The sequence below is a fragment of the Monodelphis domestica genome, chromosome 3 (genome assembly GCF_027887165.1).
Source record: "Monodelphis domestica isolate mMonDom1 chromosome 3, mMonDom1.pri, whole genome shotgun sequence".
Lineage (NCBI taxonomy): Eukaryota > Metazoa > Chordata > Mammalia > Didelphimorphia > Didelphidae > Monodelphis > Monodelphis domestica.
The window spans coordinates 40,181,868-40,202,882 of record NC_077229.1 but is presented as its reverse complement, the minus strand read 5'-3'; the positions used below and the strand labels follow the sequence as shown (position 1 = coordinate 40,202,882).

General features: G+C 39.6%; 2 pseudogenes; one reads left to right on the top strand and one right to left on the bottom strand.

The window, feature by feature from the left end:
* Positions 1 to 403: 403 nt before the first annotated feature.
* Positions 404 to 1,934, bottom strand: LOC100616847 (speckle-type POZ protein-like; annotated as a pseudogene).
* An 11,594-nt stretch (positions 1,935 to 13,528) lies between these two features.
* On the top strand, positions 13,529 to 15,907 carry LOC100028375 (U4/U6 small nuclear ribonucleoprotein Prp3-like; annotated as a pseudogene).
* Positions 15,908 to 21,015: the final 5,108 nt, after the last annotated feature.

Sequence of the window (21,015 nt, the reverse complement as noted above, 5' to 3'; positions counted from 1 at the left end):
TTCAGATAAGGAAACAGAGACAGGAGTTAAGTGACTTGAGGATCACATAGCTAGTGTCTAAGATAACTCCAAATCTCTTTACTTGGCTATTTAACTGCTTTATAGCCTTTAAACACAGAATATCAGAGCTGAGAAGGCTCCTAGAACAGGAAATAATGAGGTGCAAAGTACCTCTAGTATAGAAAAATCAATGTTGGGTGGAAGTTTAGAGAGGATCATTTCACAGAGGACCAGAAAAGAGGAAGCCTCTTTGAAGGTGCAAAAGCAGCAGCATCCAATTCAAGTGCTTTTGTGGACAGCCTAGTTTTAACTTTCGAGGTAGCACAGGACCAAAACTATAAAGTTCATTTTGTTTTTCAAAATAATGGAAAATCCTTTTGAAACAATATCTTTAGTTATCAATTTTACTGCATTATGGAGCTAGTGCAATCCTGCGTAGCCTAGTCAAAAAGACAAGGCACAATTAAAAAAAAAAATTAGCCTATATGAACTAGAGAAGTCATTGAAGATAATTTAAGGCCTTGCAGTGAATTAGAGAGTAATCAGTCTAATTTAAAGGTGAAGATTAAACCATAAATAATCCATCTGCAAAGCAAACAATGCTTTTTCAGCTTCTGTTCTGTGGACAAGGATAACAAAAACAATTCTTGTTTATGGTTTGAATACTAGAATCCATCTGGACCTGGAGGAATAAAAGGCAATTGAGTTTTTCTAAAGTTCATGGAAGATTTCAAGATGGTTTTAGTCGTTTGCGTGGAATATCAAACTGTGGACACTGTGCAGATGCTAGTGCTTGGAAGGCCTCTGCCACTAAATGAGGGTGGGACTGAATTAAACACTTCCAGCCTGATGTTTCCATCATGTCTGTTGTTTGGTTACTGTTCCAGTTTTTCCCATCTTTACACCCAAACTGTTGAAGTACCCTGCACCTATTAATGCATTCTATTGCTTGTGCTTTCAATTGTTCTGCACTGTGCAAATCTGCAAGGATTAGGATGTCAACAACATTTTCTACTGAAAGGTTACTACACAAAGCTTCACACATCACCTTCAGTAGATCCAGTGGATATTTGTCTGCAGCTGCCAATAAATTGTCAGCCATTTATCAAGGTTTGGTGCTTTCCCTGTATAAATGACTCATCATTTCTTTAAAAACTTCTGGGTCTACATCATTTATTTCTACTCGATTCTTTTTGCTTTCTTCCATTTCACGTTCAAACATTGAAAGATGAGGGAGTGAGCTGCAAGAACAGATTTATGAGCTTTGAATTCTTGTCCTCTTACAAAAATCTGCAATCAGTAAACCTCGTAGTTTCCCAGAGATTCCCTAAATCTTCTGCTAGTCGACATTCAGGTACTTTCAAAGTGTTTGTATTAGTCTGTCCTGATATATTTACTGAAATCCTGGACCACGCTTACCTCACGAAACAATGTAAGCTTATCATCTGGTAAAAGACCATTAGCTTCATCAAGCAAAAAAATCTCTCCTTGTACAAATCGATATCCTCTTTGGCTTTCCATTGCTTTTGTTTCTTCCCTTTTAGCATTTAGAAGGGAACATTTGAATTTTGCTCGAACTTCACTTTTGGGGCAGCTGACTAAAAGCAAATAGAAGGACAAGTAGTCTTTACTTTCATCATCTAATCCCTTTGGATTTACTCTCAGGCACGATTTCATTTTTTCATTTGGGACTGATGAAAATATAGAACTTTTAAAAACTTCACCCATTTCTTCTCTACAGAAGCTGAAGATATTAATGGTCCACATGTAGGAAAATGTTACTACTTTAACCTGTGTATAACACCAACTTTCAGCTATGGGCCCACAGGTCATCTCTCCAGGTGGAGGTGGGGTGGGTACCCTAGACATTGCCATTTTATTACAGGTTTATATGATCAGCTCAGTAATCCGCATTTCAGTACTTTTCCGGGTTTGGCAGCAGAGATGGCAGGGCATCCCGGCTCCTCTCATGCTGAGGCGGCAGTGGTGGCGGCAGAGGAAAAGAGGCAGCGGCTGCCGCGAAGATGGCCTGAGGAGCGGGAGGAGGTGGAGGCAGCTGCAGCAGCGGTGACTGCTGAAGGCAGCGAGTTCCGGCTGCAGCCGCCTCCGCAGTACTGCATCCCTCATTTCCTCCCCACCCATTCCATCATCCCCTTTCTTCCGCTTTCCAAACTTCTTCCCCGAGATAAACAAACCCCGCTACCAGGGGTGGCCTCCTTAGACTCTCCCCCCACCCACCCCCGGCTCCTCCTCACACAGGGTCCCCAATCCCACAGTGGTCACCACTGCTGCCGCTGCCGCTCAGGTTCGGGCTCCGGCTCTGACTCCCGGCTCCCTGGCTCCGGTCCTAGTTGTGACAAAAGCCCCAGCCAGCTTCAGCGCATCTCGGCTTGAGTTTTTAGAGAAAGGTATGGGGGAACTCATAGCTTTTATGAAAAAAACACTAACCCTCCTAACCAACCCACCCTGCCCCCTGCCCAACCTGCTTAGCCCCAGTTCCCCCCCCCCATGCCTCTTACCCCACACCCTACACCCTAAGTTCACAACCTACTTATTCCTCCAGCTAACACCTCTTCATCTTTTCCCCCAGCTACTAACCCTTCTTCCTTTGACCCTCCTTCCCACCCTGCCCAATTCAATTCCCATACCCTTCCTACCTCTACAAAATAGACAAAGTACTGGTCAATCTAATTAAAAAAAGGAAAGAAGAAAAGCAAATTAACAGCATCAAAGATGAAAAGGGGGATAGCACCTCCGATGAAGAGGAAATTAAGGCAATCATTGAAAATTACTTTGCCCAATTATATGGCAATAAATACACCAATTTAGGTGATATGGATGAATATATACAAAAATACAAACTGCCTAGACTAACAGAAGAAATCGAATTCTTAAATAATCCCATATCAGAAAATGAAATCCAACAAGCCATCAAAGAACTCCCTAAGAAAAAATCCCCAGGGCCCGACAGATTCACAAGTGAATTCTATCAAACATTCAGAGAACAGTTAATCCCAATACTATACAAACTATTTGACATAATAAGCAAAGAGGGATTTCTACCAAACTCCTTTTATGACACAAACATGGTACTGATTCCAAAACCAGGCAGGTCAAAAACAGAGAAAGAAAATTATAGACCAATCTCCCTAATGAATATAGATGCAAAAATCTTAAATAGGATACTAGCAAAAAGACTCCAGCAAGTTATCAGAAGGGTCATCCAGCATGATCAAGTAGGATTTATACCAGGGATGCAAGGCTGGTTCAATATTAGGAAAACCATCCACATAATTGACCACATTAACAAATAAACCAACAAGAACCACATGATTATCTCAATAGATGCAGAAAAAAAGCCTTTGATAAAATACAACACCCATTCATATTAAAAACACTAGAAAGCATAGGAATAGAAGGATCGTTCCTAAAAATAATAAACAGTATATATCTAAAACCATCAGCTAATATCATATGCAATGGGGATAAACTAGATGCATTCTCAATAAGATCAGGAGTGAAACAAGGATGCCCATTATCACCTCTACTATTTGACATTGTACTAGAAACACTAGCAGTAGCAATTAGAGAAGAAAAAGAAATTGAAGGCATCAAAATAGGCAAGGAGGAGACCAAGTTATCACTCTTTGCAGATGACATGATGGTCTACTTAAAGAATCCTAGAGATTCAACCAAAAAGCTAATTGAAATAATCAACAACTTTAGCAAAGTTGCAGGATACCTGCTTAAGTCATTAGCATTTCTATATATCTCCAACACAGCTCAGCAGCAAAACTAGAAAGAGAAATCCCATTCAAAATCACCTTAGACAAAATAAAATACCTATTAATCTATTTCCCGAGAAAAACACAGGAACTATATGAACACAACTACAAAACACTCTCCACAAAACTAAAACTAGACTTGAGCAATTGGAAAAACATTAACTGTCATGGATAGGACGAGCCAATATAATAAAAATGACAATCCTACCCAAACTTATTTATCTATTTAGTGCCATACCCATTGAACTCCCCAAAAATTTCTTTACTGATTTAGAAAAAAAACATAACAAAGTTCATTTGGAATAACAAAGGATCAAGGATATCCAGGGAAATCATGAAAAAAACCACAAAGGAAGGGGGCCTTGCAGTCCCTGACCTTAAACTATATTACAAAGCAGCAGTCATCAAAACAATTTGGCTCTGGCTAAGAGACAGAAAGGAGGATCAGTGGAACAGACTGAGGGCAAAGTGACCTCAGCAAGACAGTATACGATAAACCCAAAGATCCCAGCTTTTGGGACAAAAATCCACTATTCGATAAAAACTGCTGGGAAAATTAGAAGACAGTGTAGGAGAGATTAGGAATTGATCAACACCTCACACCCTACACCAAGATAAATTCAAAATGGGTGAATGACTTAAACATAAAGAAGGAAACCATAAGTAAATTGGGTAAACACAGAATAGTATACATGTCAGACCTTTGGGAGGGGAAAGACTTTAAAACCAAGCAAGACATAGAAAAAATCACAAAATGTAAAATAAATAATTTCGACTACATCAAATTAAAAAGCTTTTGTACAAAGAAAACCAATGTACCTAAAACCAGAAGGGAAATAACAAATTGAGAAAAAAATCTTCATAGAAACCTCTGACAAAGGTTTAATTACTCAAATTTATAAAGAGCTAAATCAATTGTACAAAAAATCAAGCCATTCTCCAATTGATAAATGGGCAAGGGACATGGATAGGCAGTTCTCAGATAAAGAAATCAAAACTATTAATAAGCACATGAAGAAGTGTTCTAAATCTCTTCTAATCAGAGAGATGCAAATCAAAACAACTCTGAGGTATCACCTCACACCTAGCAGACTGGCTAACATGACAGCAAAGGAAAGTAATGAATGCTGGAGGGGATGGGGCAAAGTAGGGACATTAATTCATTGCTGGTGGAGTTGTGAAATGATCCAACCATTCTGGAGGGCAATTTGGAACTATGCTCAAAGGGAGATAAAAGAATGTCTACCCTTTGATTCAGCCATAGCACTGCTGGGTTTGTACCCCAATGAGATAATGGGGAAAAAGACTTGTACAAGAATATTCATAGCTGTGCTCTTTGTGGTGACCAAAAATTGGAAAACGAGGGGATGCCCATCAATTGGGGAATGGCTGAACAAATTGTGGTATATGTTGGTGATGGAATACTATTGTGCTAAAAGGAATAATAAAGTGGAGGAATTCCATGGAGACTGGAATGACCTCCAGAAAGTGATGCAGAGTGAGAGGAGCAGAACCAGCAGAACAGTGTACACAGAGACTAATACACTGTGGTATAATCGAACGTAATGGACTTCTCCATTAGTGGCGGTGTAATGTCCCTGAACAATCTGCAGGGATCTAGGAGAAAAACACTATTCATAAGCAGAGGACAAACTGTGGGAGTAGAAACACCGAGGAAAAGCAACTGCCTGACTACAATGGCTGAGGGGACATGACAGAGGAGAGACTCTAAATGAACACTCTAATGCAAATACTAACAACATGGCAATGGGTTCGAATCAAGAACACATGTGATACCCAGAGGAATCACATGTTGGCTATGGGGGTGGGGGGAGGAAAAGAAAATATGATCTTTGTCTCTAATGAATAATGCTTGGAAATGATCAAATAAAATATTATTTAAAGGAAAAAAAATACTAGAAAGTATAGGAATAGAAGGGCCTTTCCTAAAACTAATAAACTATATATCTAAAACCATCAGCAGACATCATCTGCAATGGGGACAAACTAGAAGTCTTCCCAATAAACATTAACAATCATGGGCAGGACAAGCTAATATAATAAAAATTATAATCTTACCCAAATTAATCTACTTATTCAGTGCCATATGTATCAAACTGTATAATTAGAATCTGTTACCTGTGAATGAGAGAATTACAGATTACTTTTCAAGGACTTGTTGAAAAAACATCATGCAGGAAGATGATGGAATTCTGCTACCAGTAGGGGATGAACTGTTATCTCTAGCTAAGAAAACCAGCTGGACAGTTGGAGACAGGGTTCTCTTTTGAACAAGAAGAGAGAGGTGCATCTTGCTGAGCTCAATGTGTCATGGCCCCTCAGTTATATGAAAAAATCAGATTACTCATCAATCAGATTACTCATCAATTCCTCATTAGTGGATAGAGACTTTTCCCTTTGGGTGGCAGAAGGTGACTATCCACCCAGAAGACACATTCTCTATCTGTATTTTCTCTAGATCAGGAAAATCCAACAGCCTGACTCTACATCTCTCCAGGGACTCAGGTCCCCAGACCTGAGCCATCAACCCCTGAGGGAAATTTTAGGATTAACAGTAGTTAGGGATACCTATTTTTTCCTCTACCCCAAACCCCACATTCCTATATACTCCAAAGAATGAATGGACCTTATTATTTAGAAGCTGATCATCCTTTTTCATCTAATGTGCTAGGAGAATTAGGGAAGAAACCAGAAATCAGAGACTAAAGGGGATATCCTCCTTACCTCTCAGCTTTGGACCTTGGTCAAAACCTCTCCCCTTCCCTTATGTAGTCCTACTCAAGAGAGGAAGTAGTGCTTTCTTTTATTTGCCCCCTTTCTCTCTTAGACCTTTCTAACTTTGATTCCTGACCTCTCTAGTACATTTGCTAAAAACTACAGTTCCCAGCTATTTGCTGACATAGGGAGTATATAAATTTTGTGTGACTTCACCTCTTGCTGTCTTCTTTTCCTGTTATGGCATTAGTGGAATGGGCTTTTTATATTTTATTTTTTGTTTTAAATTACATTTAATTTATTTAGTCAATTTAGAACATTATTCCTTAGTTAAAAGAATTATATTATTTCCCTCCCTCTCCTCCCCCCATCCTTCCTACAGCCAATGCGCAATTTCATTGGGTATTACATGTGTCCTTGATCAAAATTTCCATGTGTGAATTTTAGATTTTCTCCACCCTGATTAAATCTTTAAAATCCTAACAAAACAGGAATGTCTACACCCCTACTTAAGGATTAAGTGTTGAGGAGGATGGCCTATGACTGACATGTGCTATCAAGTGACAAATCAGAAAGAACTGACAGACCCCCTGGGCTGTCATAAGTAAAGCTTAAGCTACCATTGGTACATGTGAGATGCAGGAAGTGATGTAAAAAAAAAAGTCTATATATTCACAGCATTTCCTCTTGCCAGTTCTCTTTTCATGGAGAGGCAACTCTGGCTCTTTTGGCAGAGAGGTGGCTGGTGGCAGCGTGCTGGTTGTCTTGGCATCTTGGCATGGCTGCAGCTATTGTCCGGGCTTGGCAGTGAGCATGCTTAATATAATACTGGAAGAAGCTTAGTAGCTTAGTTCAGGTGAGGAGTCTTCCCTGAGCTCTTTCAGAGTTTAGGCTGATTCCTTTTTTTTCCCTTTACCTTTCCTAAAACTCCATCCTCCTAGGAGGGTCCTCATTCTCAGAGGAGGCCTCGTGGCTAGAAGGTCTCTGAACTCCCCTTGGCTCAGGTTAGGCCAGAGAAATCTTATACCCTATCCCCTCTCTCTTCTTAATTCCTTCCCTCTATATTAATTAAATCACCATAAAATTCCCAAAGTGACTTGAGTATTTTTATTGGGATTTGAATTAATCCCTGGTAATCAACTAAATTTATATGTCAGTCAAAACCCCCTAAATTTACCCCTTACACATGTTGTTGGTGTTTGCATTAGGATGTTCATTTAGAGTCTACATCCCCAACCATATTCCCTCAGCCCATGTATTCAAGCAGTTGTTTTTTCTTTTGTGTTTCTACTCCCACAGGTTTTCTTCTGAATGTGGATAGTGTTTTTTTTTTCTTGTAGATTACTCCAAGTTGTTCAGGATCACTGTATTGCCACTAATGGAGAAATCTGTTACATTCAATTGTACCACAGTGTTATCAGTCTATGTGTACAATGTTCTCCTGGTTCTGCTCCTTTCTCTCTGCATCAATTCCTGGAGGTTGTTCCAGTTCCCACAGAATTCCTACACTTTATTATTCCTTTGAGCACAATAGTATTCCATCACCAACATATACCATAATTTGTTCAGCCATTCCCCAATTGGGGGGCATCCCCTCATTTTCCAAGTTTTTGCCACCACAAAGAGCACAGCTATGAATATTCTTCTACATGTCTTTTTCCTTATTATCTCTTTGGGGTACAAACCCAGCAGTGGTATGGCTGGATCAAAGGGCAGACAGTCTTTCAGCGCCCTTTGGGCATAGTTCCAAATTGCCCTCCATAATGGTTGAATTAATTCACAATGGCACCAGCAATGCATTAATGTCCCAACTTTGCCACATCCCTCCAGCATTCATTACTTTCCATTGCTGTCATGTTAGCCAGTCTGCTAGGTGTGAGGTGATACCTCAGAGTTGTTTTGATTTGCATCTCTCTGATTATAAGAGATTTAAAACACTTTTTCATGTGCTTATTAATAATTTTGATTTCTTTAATGAAAATTGCCTATTCATGTCCCTTGGGAATGGGCTTTTTAAATAGGCAAGGAGAACTTAGTTATGTGATCTTAATTGTGTTAAATAATTAGGTTTTTTTACTTCTTTTTTCTTTTTTATTCCTTCCACTTCAAGTGATTTTTAATAAACTTCATAAAATATAATTTTTGGAGTGTTGGATATTAATTTAAATCCTACAAAACTACCACAAACTTTTTTATTGAATTAGAAAAAATTATAACAATGTTCATCTGGAAGAACAAAAGATGAAGAATATCAAGGGAACTAATGAAAAAAAATGTGAAGAATGGGGGCCTAGTAGTATCATATCTTACTGAAGAGACAGAAGGGAGAATCAGTGGAATAGATTTGGTGTAAATGACCTCATCAAGCTAGTGTTTGATAAACTCAAAGATCCTAGGTTTTGGGACAGGGACTAACTATTTGATAAAAACTGCTGGGGAAAATTAGGTTTTGATCAACATCCAACACCCTATACCCAGATAAATTCAAAATGGGTAAGTGACTTAAATATAAAGAAGGAAATTATAAGTAAATTAGGTGAATATAGGATAGTATACCTGTCAGATCTATGGGAAAGGAAAGAATTTAAGACCAAGCAAGATATATAGAATATTACAAAATATAAAATGAATAATTTTGATTATATTAAATTAAAAAGATTTTATACAAACAAAACCAATGTAACCAGAATTAGAAGGGAAGCAACAAATTGGGGAAAATCTTTATAACAAAAACCTCCACAAAGGTCTAATTTCTCCAATTTATAAGGAACTAAATCAATTGTACAAAAAAATCAAGTCATTCCCTAAATGATAAATGGGCAAGGGACATGAATACGGAGTTTTCATATAAAGAAATCAGAACTATCAATAAGCACATGAAAAACTGTTCTAAATCTCTCAGAGAGAAATGCAAATCAAAACAACTCTGGGGTACCACCTCACCCCTATCACATTGGCCAATATGACAGCAAATGAAAGTGATAATTGTTAGAGGAGATGTGGCAAAATTGGGACACTAATGAATTGCTGGTGGTGTTGTGAATTGATCCAGTTATTCTTGAAGGCAATTTGGAACTATGCCTGTTATGGGGGTCGATGTGTACGGGCTCCAAAATTTTATGGGCGGGAAGGATCCCTTTGGGGTTTGGGAAGGATACCTTTTGCAAGAATGCAAGACTCCAAAACTTAGCTTAAAAACAAAAAAAGAGATTTATTAATTTAGAGAGTAATGTTGAGAATGGCCAGGAGGATAGCAAGGTGGAACAGCAAGATGGGGAGCAGTTCCTTGGGAGGACAGCATAAATGGAAAGGCTGTTCCCCCATGGGGACAGCATGGATGGAAAGGCTGTCCCCCAGATGACATCAGTTCTGGGGTTTATATACTCTTTAGATGCTATGTCCTGGTGTGGACATGACCTACAGTATTAGTCCCTCAGGCATTTGGTGGGGTGAGGTGGTCATCTGACTGGGGCCTGCCTGGAGGCATAAAGATTCATTTCTTTGTCCACCTTAAATCTAGAGGACAATAGAGGGTAAACATCTCAGGACCCTAGGTGGGGTTATTGGGTGTTTCTAGGTTAAGAGTCACAAGGATGCAAAGGCAAGGGAGTTTCCCTGGCAATAGTTCTCCTGGGTTTCTGGGGTACAGTGCCCATGTCATGCCCAAAGGGCTTTAAAAGACTACCTGCCCTTTGATCCAGTCATAGCACTGATGGACTTATACCCCAAAGAGATAAGGAAAAAGACTTATACAAAAATATTCATAGCCTGACTCTTTATGGTAGCAAAAAAACCCTAGAAAATGAGGGGGTAAATTGGAAAATGAGGGGATGCCCTTCAATTGGGGAATGGCTGAACAAATTGTGGTATATGTTGGTGATAGAATACTATTGTGCTCAAAGGAATAATAAAGTGGAAGAATTCCATGGGGACTGGAACAACCTCCAAGAACTGATGCAGAGTGAGAGGAGCAGAACCAGGAAAACATTGTACATAGAGACTGATACACTGTGGTACAATTGAATGTAACAGACTTCTCCATTAGTGGCAATGCAATGACCCTGAACAACTCGGAGGAAGCTACAAGAAAAACCACTATCCACATGCAGAGGAAACACAGTGGGAGTAAAAACACAGAAGAAAAACAATTGCTTGAATACATGGGTCAAAGGGATATGGTTGGGGATGTAGATTCTGAATGAATATCCTAGTGTAAACAACAACATGGAAATAGGTTCTGATCAAGGACACAAGTAATACCAAATGAAATTGCACATTGGCTGTGAGAAGAGTGGGTGGAGGGGGGGGAGGGAAATAATGTGATTATTGTAACTGAGGAATAATGTTCTAAATTGACTAAACAAACTTATTCAAATGGAAAAAAAAGAAAACTATAAAAAAAAGAAAATGGGGGGCATCTATTGATTGGGGAATGGCTGAATTGTGGTATCTGATAGTGATGGAATACTATTGTGCTGAAAGAAATAATGAACTGGGGCAACTCAATGTGAACTGAAATGCCCTCAAGGAATTGATACAGAGTGAAAGGAGTAGAACCAGGAGAACATTGTACACAGAGACTGATATACTGTGGCACAATTGAATGTAATGGGCTTCTCTACTAGCAGTAAATCAATGATCCAGGACAATTCTGAGGGACTTATGAGAAAATATTATCTACAGCCATCTGTGGGAGTAGAAATGCAGAAGAAAATCATATGATTGATCATATGGTTCAATGGGGATATGATTGGGGATGTTGATTTTAAATGATTACTCTATTGCTATTAATATAAATAGGTTTTGAACAATGATACATGTAAAATCATGTGGAATTGCCTGTTGGCTCTGGGAGGGGGAGGAAGGAGCAGATGGAAAGAACATGAAATATGTAACCATTGAAAAATATTCTAAATTAACTAAAAATATTTTTAAAAATAGTCGTTAGTCTTCCTTGACAGACTCTTGACCCCATAAACTTCAAGAAGGATGTAGTAGGTAGATGCACAAAGCAGGAGGATGAGTATTTAGCACAGTTTCTCACTTTACAAAGTTAAAATCTTCAGAGACTATTGTGAAATATTTGATATCTCTAGGATGCCTTGAGGATAGATCAAAGACTAGTAACCCTAACAATGATTTTTAAAAAATATGAAATCAATAAAACTTCTGGTGGGTCACAAATATTCTAAATGGAAGACAATTAAGGGATCTCTTGGACAAATTATACCAGAGTCCTGAAATCCTCTTAGAATGGCATTAAGGAGAGAATAAATATCATCTTTCTGTCTGCTTCCTTTGCCAATAAATAAGAGTCTGTGGGCTGATAGTGCTATCCATGGAGCTCCTGCCCAGTTATTTTGATGGAGATAATCTTTCAGGGAAGAGAGCTCTTTGTTTTGAATTCAAGTCTGCCAATGGGAGGGTCTTGGGGGAAAAATTACCCAGAAATGCTCCTTTGGTGTCTTTTGATCACCGAGACCACTTTCTTCAACTTATTGACTATTTGCTAGTATTAAAAATTTTTTGTGGTTGGATTTAATATTTAATATGGTGGTCACCAGGGATTTAATTTCTAAATTCCAAAATGAATGACTAAGTTAAATTGTAATTTATTGGTATTTTATTTTACAATAGAGGGAATATATTGAGGAATGATAGAGAGAACACTCAGGCTTTCTCTGAGCCAGATAGAAATTCTAAGGCCCTAATCAGGGAAAAGGAGTCTCAAGATGATGGGCCTTTCTTGGAGGTTCACACATACAGAAAGGGCAAAGAACTAAGTCAGCCTCTACACTCACCAAGGTGACCGTCTAAAAGGAAAGCAGTTTGAGGTTTCCTGCAGGAGCTCCTCCAGGGTTGAGTTCCACAGTCAAGTCCAAGTGTCCATCTTCCAGTCTCTCCTCAAGTGTCTGTCTTCCCTCCAGCTCCGAGTGACTGATCCTTCACGCCAAGCCTGAGTGACTGACTCCTCTTCAGCCCAACTCTGAGTGACTGAAGAATTACCTCTTCTTTGTGTACCTCTGTTTCCTCTACTTAAAGATCTTTTTCTCTTGTGTCACCTCCCCTAAATTTCATGTCTACCAATCACAGCAGATGCTCCTCTCCAGGACTTCCCACTCAATGTATGAAATGGGTGTTCCCATCTTTTGTAGTTAAAATGGGTAGATCTACTTTAAATACTTAGTTAACACTTTGAGGGATTAAGATCTAAAAATAGACTGGGGATTATAATTCAATCTTCCCAATAAAGGAAGAACTAAATACCTTCATTGTTAGAATCAGGGGATTACAATTTAATCTTCACACTAGCCTGATTAATAAAACTTTATATCTAGAACTCTAAGAATTTGATGTGCCACACATAGTGGCCAGATATCTATCCTTGGCTTCTCCAAATTACCAATATACATACAGCAATAATACTACCAACACCATTTTTAGCTAGCATTTCTATAGTGCTTTACTCCTGGCAAAGCACTTTATGTACTTTATATATATATACTTTTATATTACATATACTTAGTGAGTTTATCACATCTGCCCTAGGATGCAGATCAATTTAAAAATGAAAGAAATATTTTAGTGGACTTTAAATGCAATGTGGAGAAACAGTAGACAAGGCAGTTATAATAGTTTACACTACCCTTGGTGATTATAGACCTATCACTCCCATTTATGCATAAGGTAAAGGTCCTCTTTAACCTCTCCTGGGACTATTTTATTACTTTGTAGAGGATAAAAGTCTGGGCAGCATGGCAATAACTGTATTAGGTATCTAGAAGCACAGAATCTTAAAGTGTGAAGGGATCTCTCCAGGGCCATACATTGGTGGATTGACCCACTTTCATGCTAGAGGCATTGTTCCCCCAAAGGTGGAATTAAAGGACCAGAAAAAGATGGCATCCTTGATCCTAGATGCACAAAGCTGATTTGTAGATGCTTCAGGTAAAGAGACTGAATTGACAACCCAAATGCTAATGCTACAGGAGGTCAACATTAGGTCTATGAAACATCAGTTCAAGCAGCAGCTCATTGAGAAGCCAGAGGACATGGCTTCCCATATCCAACACATGGTCAACAACAAAAAATGTCCAACACATTTTTTTGATTCCCAAGGGTCCATTACTACATTAAGAATTAGGCCTGAGGTTTCTTTGCATAAGGGAGACTTGTGTGCATTCTGGGAGGATGCCAGAAGCCTCTGACTTTCTGGTACCCAGAAGGGACTTATCTCTTGTTCCATATGACTCCTGGCATCTGGAAGACCAGACTTGAGCCATACATTCAGTGATGACACTTTCCTGGGTCCCTCTGATTGACTGGGTTTAACCTGAGTCTAAGTTTGAGTAGAGAGAGGAAATTTGTCTCTGGATAAGGAAACACAGGGAGCTGAGGTGTGTCTGTAGGGAGTCCTCACATCAAGCTGGGGAAGGGCAATAGCTAGACATTGTGACTAGTGCCTTTCTACCTCTGACACCTGATCTTAATTTATTTGATGAGTAATTATAAATAAAAACAGTATCCAGTGAAATAATAAGTTGATAATATCAATGGAAGTGTTTGTAGACTTGCTGTTTCACAATTTGATATAGAACTTTAGGTCTATGTAGACCTGAGAGAGCTTGTTAGATTAAATGTTATGTGACTCTTTTGTAAAAGCAATAATTTAGGTTTATTTATATCACAGTACAGAGGTCTGAGGAGGACCAGGGAAAAGGAGCCCCTATTCTTAAACCTCTATATTCTCCATCCAAGTTCCTCTATGGGACATCACAAACCATCTTCAGAGATCTTTTGGCTATACTGTCTCTACACTGTCTTACTATACCAACCCCTCACTGTCTAATCTGAGCTAATTGGTCCTCAAATTGTTGATAGGCAAGTTAAACAGTTTATCTAGATCAGATAGCTTGAAATTTGATGAGTTCAATGTTGTAGGCCAGAGGCCAAAGATCAAGATTGTTGGGCTGTTCTCACTGGCAGGTTTCACCGGGTCTTGGCAGCTCACTCATACACACAGTCCAGAATTTTTCAGCGAAACAGGAGCTTACAGGATCACACAGAGATGGCAACTGGAGACAGTGCTGGAAAAGATCTCAGAAATCTCTTGATAGATGGAAACACAGGAACCGCTGGGTTTTAGGGAAAAGGTAAGTCAGCCCTTTCAGGCTTAGACAGAACTGTGACAGGAATTAACCTCTCTGATCCCTTGGCAGAACAGGAACAATGGAAAACCAGCTGTCTCAGTGTGTCTGGTTTTAGCCCTCCCCCAGATTCTGGAACAGCTCTTTCAGTTCTGTGTATGTGACCAGACCCTTTTGCAAACCCTTGCCTTTAGCTACATTTGCAAAGTTTTGCTTTCCTTCATTTTTTTCTCTTACACCCGAGACTTTTAATCTTAATCTCTGGGCAATCTTTTCTAATTTGTCTGTCTCTTGTATTAAGGACCAATGCTTGGTTGGAGAAGCTGTAGATAGATCTCACAGGTAGCCTTAAAAATTGGCATTTATACTTCAACCAAACTGGAGCTCATTGCTCTTAAAGAACTAAAAGGAGAGATTCCTGATATTGAGTGGTGGAAGCTCTACGTTATTCCCAATGATTTTGACCCTATGCAGGAAATTCCCAAGAATGAAGACTATAAACTTTGTAGAACATCTAAGTCCAAATAAAGCCTCTAGTGGGCAGTGGCATGCCAGTAACAATAGGAATGTTCCTCACCAAGAAGGAATAATGAACCATAGGAGGCAGACTTGGATGGAAGCTCAGAAGGTGCTACAAGAGAAAGTCCAACTGGATTTTATACCTCCCCCAGAATCCAAAATGAGAATTTAACCTAATAAAGCTTAAGAGTATTAGGTACAGAAGCTGTTCAAGACCCCACAAAAGTGCAAGCTCAGGTCAGAGTCCATATGGTCAAACAAAGTTCATGAAGAAACCAATGCTGTCTGAAAACTAATAGCAGAACTGAGAAAGGTCAGGGAAATGAAAGCTATAAGACATATCTCCAGGGGTATACACATCTGTCTACAGAGTCCAAAATTGGAGTAACCAAGCCAAAAAATTGAAGATTGAGGTCAGTGCTGGGCACCTGTACCTTTCAGTGGGTAGTGCTGTTTTGCAAGAGTTAATATAGTGGTAGAAGGGGGACCTAATGCACAGGGGAAAAAAAAATCAAGCATCTAATGCTTTACTGCATCAAAAATGATGACAAGTTTGATGAGGAAGCTGTGAAGACAAAACAAAAGTGTGCATTGATTTGGGAGGTTATAGGCAAAGACCAGAACTTTTAACTTCATTTCTCCAAAGAGAACATGGCCAGTGAGCATTTCAAAAAACCTGAGGCTAAACATTAATGGAACCTTGCACTGAGTCCATTTTGAAGTCCACTAACAGAGAGCTACAGTTCTACTCTTTCCTCTTCACTACCTTTGTCACTACAGTTTCCTTTTATTCTTCCACCCCAGCCTCTGTTGTATGTATCTCAGGATAAATGTGCAGGCACACACACACACACACATACACACAGGAGAAATCTTCAAAATCTGTACTAGAAAGAGGCATGAGAATAGGGGAGAATTGCTCAGTCTGGAGGCATCTTCCTTTACCTTATGTGCATATGATTAAAGAATTAAAATAAAGTCAGATTTAAATAATGGAAGAAATAGTCATTGTTCATGGGTGGGGGAATTCAATCTAATTAAAATGACAATGCTACTTAATCTATTCAATGACATCCCAAATACATTACAAAAACATTTTCTGCTAGAATTTATTTGTAAGAATAAAAGGTTAAGGCCATCAAAGGAAACAAAAAGTAAAAGGAGATCTAGCAGTACCAGATTTCAAACTGTATTATAAAGCAATAATAATACAAACTATCTGGTACTGGCTAAGAGATTTTTTTTTTTTAAAGTAGATCAGTATAACAGAGCAGACAGACAACAAATGATAATAAAAGATTATAGCAACCTTTTGTTTGACAAAAGTACAGAGCTAAGTGTTTGGAATAAGAATCCTCTATTTTTAAAAAATTGTTTGGAAAATTATCAAGTGGTGTGGCAGAAAATAGATTATAGACCAATATCACTCATCATTTACCAAGAGATCAAAATGGGTGCCTGAAAGGCAGCTAGATGGCTCAATGGATAGAGAACTAGGCTTGGAAAGCAGAGGTCAAATCCTTCCTAGCTTTGCAACCCTGATCAAAGTCACTTAACCCCAATTGCCTATCCCTTACTTCTCTTCTGCCTGGGAACCAGTATTTAGTACTGTAAGATTAAAATTAATATGCAATAACTCCAAGTATATTTCATAAGGTTTATTAATAATCACTCAAAGTAGAAGAAATTAAAAAGAACCAAAGTAAAAACCTGAGTAAAAAAACGCCTGAGTAAAATTCTCCTACATCTCACCTCACCCCACTTCCACAGCCTTGTTTCTGGAAGAAGAATGAGGGCAGAGCTCCACAAAAATATATCCTCCCTACATTAGCACATAATGTGAGAAGGAACACAGAATGCTGGGAGAGAGAGAGTCCTGAGGAGCAAATTTCTAATTATACAATCCTTCCTGTGATCCCCACTATGATTCCATTGGGAAACGAGCATGTAGAAATTTCCCAGATTTATGTACCTAGTTTCCCCAATGAATTAGTACACATAACCAAATTATCTCTCTAAAAATCTTTAACTAGAGGTACATACAATATTGCACTTTCTAAGGGGAAATTACAATAATTTGGGGATGAGGGAAATAAAAGAGAAAAAGAACAAAACCAATGTTAGGTGCATTGACGAAAAGCCAATTAGGGGGAAGTCCCTTTCGGCATAAGAGTTTACATTTCAAAAAATGAGTTCCACTCCCCACAGTTCAATTTCACTACATCCCAAAGTTAATTCTGGAATTTTAGGTGCAATGTGTGGTTTCTGCAGTTATCTTCATGGAGCCTTCTCCAAAAAGTTCACTTTCTTGATTTGGGGAGGTAGCAAGTTTCTTATCCTAAAATTACTCTCAAACAAAATTCAAGAGTCCTTTTCTACAATTAGGATAGCTGCATTACAGAGGCTTCTTCACTATTTAGAGGGGAACAAACTGAAACAGTTAACACCAATAAGGCAAATGGAGTCTAAAAAGTCTTAAAATTCACCTCCGGACTCTTTAAGGTTCCTTCTCCTCCTGAGTATCATCATCCATCTAGATTCCTTTGGTCACACTTCTGGGGTTCCCCATATAGGGGCAGATTTCCACACTGAGCATAATGTGACAAACCCCATATTGGATGTGATGCAGAAGCTAGGCATGCTTAGATAGTAAGGGGAATGAATCTCCCTTCTGAATCTTGAGATTACTCAAGCTAACAGCAAGGACAAGTGTGCCCAGGAATGGTAGGAAGAAAAGATACCCCAAAACTATGTGAACTTGGTAAGGTTTACCAGGAATGGGAGCTGTGAGAAAAGTAGGAAAACTGGTCCATTCTTGCAATTCTACTTATTAAATTGTTTGCAAATCCACTTCCTGTCCATAGGTGGTGTTAGCCTAGTATTCACTGGCTTGGAGTAAAAACCTCCCAAGGAATGTTTGTGAGAAGAGTTCCATCCCTCCCCCTCCAGGGATGAAGCCAGAGCCCCTGTGACACCTCAGTCCCCACCCCCACAGCCAGGAACATGGAAGCCCCCCTGGGTTAGCCAGCCTGGGGTTGAGGTAAATAGTATTAATTGGCTGCTCTACACTGTGTCCCCCCTGCTAAAAAGTGGCTAGCACAGGCTTGAGACCCACATGGGTATGGGGAGGTAACCCAATGGGATTTGTATCTCACCCTTCTGGAAGAAAAAAGAAGGTGCTTCCAAACAGCTCTCAGACCTTCAGGCAAACAGCAGCAGTAGGGAGTTAAATATCCCAGGAACTAACAAGATGGGAAACTGATCCCACAGACATTGCCCCGCCCCCTCCCCAGTGGTCCAGGCAAATTGAGAAATTGAGAAGTTGGTTCTGAGATGTGATATATGAGAACTAGTGGGTGGAGAACAGAGCTTATAAAGGGAGACCCAGCAGAAAGTGAGCATCTTTGGTGTCAGAGTTTCAGCTAGAGGCCCAAATGCAGATTAGAAAGCTGAGGACCTCTCTACCTATCTCCTGCCTTTCCCTCTCTCTACTAACACTACTTTGATATAATAAAGTTATTAAGCTGCTACCAACCTCATAATTTTAGTTATTAGTTGGCTGACCATGAACTGAGATAAGGACTCTCATTTTCTTCACTTTTTACTTTCTCTGAACTACTCTTAAGTCAGTTTGTTAGAAACTAAGACACATTAGTCAAAAAACACCAAGAAGCTGACCAGAGCCAAGCCACAGCTGAAAGAGGCCAGAGCTCTGAACCAAAAGGCTTGGTGAGAAGGGATTGAGTATTGGGGGAGGGTAGTAAGCTTAGTTTTTAGCCTTTTTCCCCCAAAAGAGAGTCAGGTTTGGCGAACTAACAAGCTGATTTCCAGGCAGTGACCACATGGAACTCCTGACCCAAACCAAGTGCATCCCAAATCTCAGAAATCTCTTGCTTTTTAAAGGAAATTATCTTGCTTCTGGGAATCAGGTTTTTAGGCCACAAAACCCCTTTTGAACCCCCATGTGCTTTCATCATTAGCTTAGGTAGGGGAGTGGGGCACTGGGGGGAACAGGAACAAGATCCCTAAAAATGCCTCTCTACCACAAGGGTTCCAGGGTCCTGCCACCTTAATTTCTGCTTCCCTGACCCTGTGGAGCATCTCAGGGCTTGCTAGGGGCAAAATTCCAGCAAGGGACCCAGGCTGCAACCTGAGCTCTCCATCTAACCTCTTTTTCCATCCCCAGGCCAGTTTTGCTCTGCCTTTTGCCCTTCTAGGCAGGCTCACTGAAGCCACTCCTTAACAAGCCTCTCCCCAGTGAAGCCCCAGGGCCCAGGCACCTCTCAGAGACTGCCCAGCCATCATCAGATGAAATTCCTTAAAGCTTCTCTACCTGGACCAAAAATGAGCCCACCAAGTAGATTCTTAGAGGGAGAAATGTTTAACAGTAGTGGCTTAGAGGGCTTCATGCAGCCTCCTTTGATTGAACCAAATGAAAACAGGTGTGAATTCACTTCTGCTGGTGATAAAATCTTGTACTGCCTAAACTTGAGCTTTGAGATTCATCATTTGAAGACCTAACTTTACACCCAACTAGAGTGGGAAAGTTTCTAAATCAGCTCCCATTATAGATCAGCTTGTGATAAGGAAGCAAGTTCCACCTAAATGTGTTCAGCTGTATTAAAGCCACCAGCAATGAGTTGAATTTTCCTTTGTAAAAATGACCTCCTCTTTGATTCTCTTGAGTTATAGATTTAATTGTTAGACTGAGATCAATGTTTTGTTTTGTTTCTGAAAGAAAAACTCTTTAAAATATGGAGGGTAGTAAGGTCTTACCAACTTTGCCAACACTTAAGTCATGAGGTTTGAGAAATAGGCTTGAGTGCTGAATGTAGCCCCTTCTGATAATTGCATTTAACAGTCTGCTGCCTATCTTGATACCTCTCTGACCTCCTGAAGAGATCTTGGGATCTCTCAGGAAAGTTAACACCTTGTGAACCTGTGCTCTCATCCAATGTTACATCCTCCCCATGGCCACTCCCCCTATTCACACCTCCCTGTTGTAGAGTATTTAAACCAGCTTCTTCCACCTCACTAGACACTCCTGCACTCCTACATTCTGTGGTGACCTGGAACTGCAGTTCTTCTCCCTGAACAAAATCTCTCCTTATTGCTACTTTGGGAGTCCTCTTTATTTGGGATTGCCACATCTGGAGGAGGTGGTGGGATCTGAAGACTCCTACTTAGCCAGCCACCATTTTCAGCCTTGGGCAGCAGGAACCAGCAGAGGAGCTCTTTGTGTCCAATCAGGATTCTATTCCACTGCCTAGCTTGGGGAAGCCAGCCTCAATTTCTCCAAACTCACATCTATTTTTCAGTTCAGTTCTTGGCTCTTTGATTGGGGGTTTTCAGACCCTTTGGCAATTTGGGTCCCTTCCCACTCTAAAGAGACAACTGCCAAATGCTGAAATCACGGACCAAGTATTTGGATAATTGGCAGAAATCAACCAAACTGACCCAACACTGTTGACTGCAATAGGGCTCCTTTGATTCAGACAAAATTAACTTTTTGTGGTTGACTCTTGATTGTCCTTGACACAAGATTGACAGCTGAGAATGGGTCTTTAGAAATGAATTTATTGATTGCTATTAATGGGCTTTCTTTTGAAATTTGAAGACTAAATGGGCCTTAGATTAATTATGTATAATAATATTTGTGAATGTAGATACCAGTGTAATTGAATTTATTCTGGTCTTATTGAAAGAGATATATTCTCTTAAAATAAGTCATTTGTTTTCAGGCTTTGAAATAAAAGCAACATCAGGACTTTGACAAACTCCATCTGCATCCCACAAGATTAAAAAATTAAAGAAAACACAACCAAGGG